At 41.8% G+C, this 2,500-nt stretch overlaps 1 protein-coding gene across 2 annotated transcripts in view; it reads left to right on the forward strand.

Annotated features, from left to right (window-relative positions):
• Nucleotides 1–2,500, forward strand: part of LOC143292533 (uncharacterized) — a 69,802-nt gene that overhangs the window by 5,575 nt on the left and 61,727 nt on the right. The window lies entirely within an intron of this gene.

Genomic DNA, 2,500 nt, shown 5'->3' on the forward strand with positions numbered 1-2,500 from the left:
GCGGATTCTCTTATGTATATAAAAACAAGAGAGGTAAGGCCTTCAAGACTCACTTGTGATAAATTAAGTCCCCTAGCATTAATTACAGAGTAATTTCCCTTTTTTTACTATCTGCACCAAAACGTTTGCAAAATAAATATAAATTCCATGCTTAGCAAAAGAAGTTCCTGTTTGAACAAAAAATGATAATAATGACTCCTCTTGTTGTTGTATCAGAATAAGAGGTCAAAGTGCCAAGTTTAGAGAATACAAAAAAATATAAATATAACAGTATATGCAGTTTGCATATAATTAGGCTTCTTTTTTTAATTTTTTGTGCCTATCCCAGAGGTGCAATATTGTTTTAAACAAGATGACTGGAAAGAACTGAATGTTTCCTATTTTTATGCCAAATTTGGTGTCAACTGACAAAGTATTTGCAGAGAAAATGTCAATGTTAAAGTTTACCACGGACACACAGACACACAGACACACAGACACACACACACACACACACACACACACACACACACACACAGACAACCGAACACCGGGTTAAAACATAGACTCACTTTGTTTACACAAGTGAGTCAAAAACAACAACACATACACACAAAAAAGCATGAAACGACACACTTAATTGCTCTGATTGCATGATCATAACCATCTCTTCCCGTTCCAGAGCTCCATACCCCACAACTCCGACGTTCATTCCGCAAGGACTAGAAAGGATCGAAGGAAAATGTGTGATATTAATGTGTTTATTTTTCTCAGTGTGGGAAAATCCCACGGGGGGAGATAATTCAGGCTTGCTGTGTAATGAGGGTGGTATAGGTGCAGTGTTGGTAAGGCTCCACAAGTGCAACTCGTTGAGGTGTTTTGGGTTTTGCCTTGATACATGACAGCACACGGGATGCGAATAATTATGTCCCGCGTTCACACTGGTGCTTTTTTACGGGAATCATTTCCATTCTACTGACAGTCGGAATCACAGCTTTAACCCTTTCACCGCCAAGCTCGCATTTATGCACAGGCGTGGTAGACTGAGGACCCATGTCACTGAATGGTGACCATTCATTGGTCTGTTATCCATGAACCTACTGCTCTTAATGTTCGGTGGTAGGATAGACCATATTTTCTATACATCGCAGGGGGGAATCCCCAGCTATTCTTAGCTTAGCCACTGTCTTTTCTGTGTTTATACAAGGGAATTTTGTACTCTAAACTGACTGGCGGCGAAAGGCTTAAAGACAAACAGTTACACTAAAAAGTCTTTTTGATTGTCGAGTTTTGATAGCAGAAACGTTGTCTTCGGACAACCCTGTTGCGGTTATAACAAAACAAAATTTGAAAACATGACACTTATAAAAGATACATCACCACAATCCACAGTAAAGAATTCGGGATGACATTTTTTTTTGTTGTTTTTTTTTGTTTATTCACGAAGACAAAGGCCGAATGTTAGTTTCAACTCTCTCTCTCTCTCTCTCAATATATATATATATATATATATATATATATATATATATATATATATATATATATATATATATGAGTGAGTGTAAGTGTGAGAGCGTAGGCGCGCACGCATATCTATTATGCGTGTGTGTGTGTGTGTGTGTGTGTGTGTGAGGAGGTCAGGGGGGTGTTGTGTGTGAGTGTTAGTGTGCGTTAGTGTGTGAGTCAGTTTCTCTTCTTATCAACCATATATATATATATATATATATATATATATATATATATGTATCTGTCTCTCTGTCTCCGTCTCTCTGTCTCTGTCTGTCTGTCTGTCTCTCTCCCCCTCTTTCTCTCTCTTTCTCCTATATCTGTCTCTGTAACGCAGTTTCTATCTCTTTCCCTCTGCCTCTCTGTCACTCGATTTTTTTTGTCTTTGTTTTTCTGTTGCCTGCTTCTTTCCCTGTCTCCCTGCCTGTGTCTTTTTTTTCTTGCTCTCTCTCTCTCTGTGTGTGTGTGTGTGTGTGTGTGTGTGTGTGTGTGTGTGTGTGTGTGGTGCGTGTGTGTGCGTGTGTGTGTGTGTGTGCGTGCGTGCGTGCGTGCGTGCGTGCGTGTGTGTGTGTGTGTGTGTGTGTGTGTGTGTGTGTCTGCGTGTATGCATGCGTGCGTGTGTGCGTGTGTGGGTGTATGTTTGTATGTGCACGTGCGTTCAACGACGCGTGTGAAAACAAGTGCGTGAAAAATGACTTCATGTGAGTGGATGCACCTGGTTCCTGCCTGCATCTTTACAGCCCGCCTGCATGTCTTTGTGTGTGTGTGTGTGTGTGTGTGTGTGTGTGTGTGTGTGTGTGTGAGCGTAGGCGTGTGCGCTTGTGTGTGCGTGTATATGCTCGTTAGTTTGTGTGTGTGTGTGTGTGTGTGTGTGTGTGTGTGTGTGTGTGTGTGTGTGTGTGTGTGTGTGGTGTGTGTGTGTGTGTGTGTGTGTGTGTGTGTGTGTGTGTGTGAGCGTAGGTGCACGTGCATGTGTGTGAGTGTGTGTGCTCGTTAGTTTGTGTGGGTGTGTCGG

This window comes from Babylonia areolata, chromosome 18, assembly GCF_041734735.1.
Source record: "Babylonia areolata isolate BAREFJ2019XMU chromosome 18, ASM4173473v1, whole genome shotgun sequence".
NCBI classification, from domain to species: Eukaryota; Metazoa; Mollusca; class Gastropoda; order Neogastropoda; family Buccinidae; genus Babylonia; species Babylonia areolata.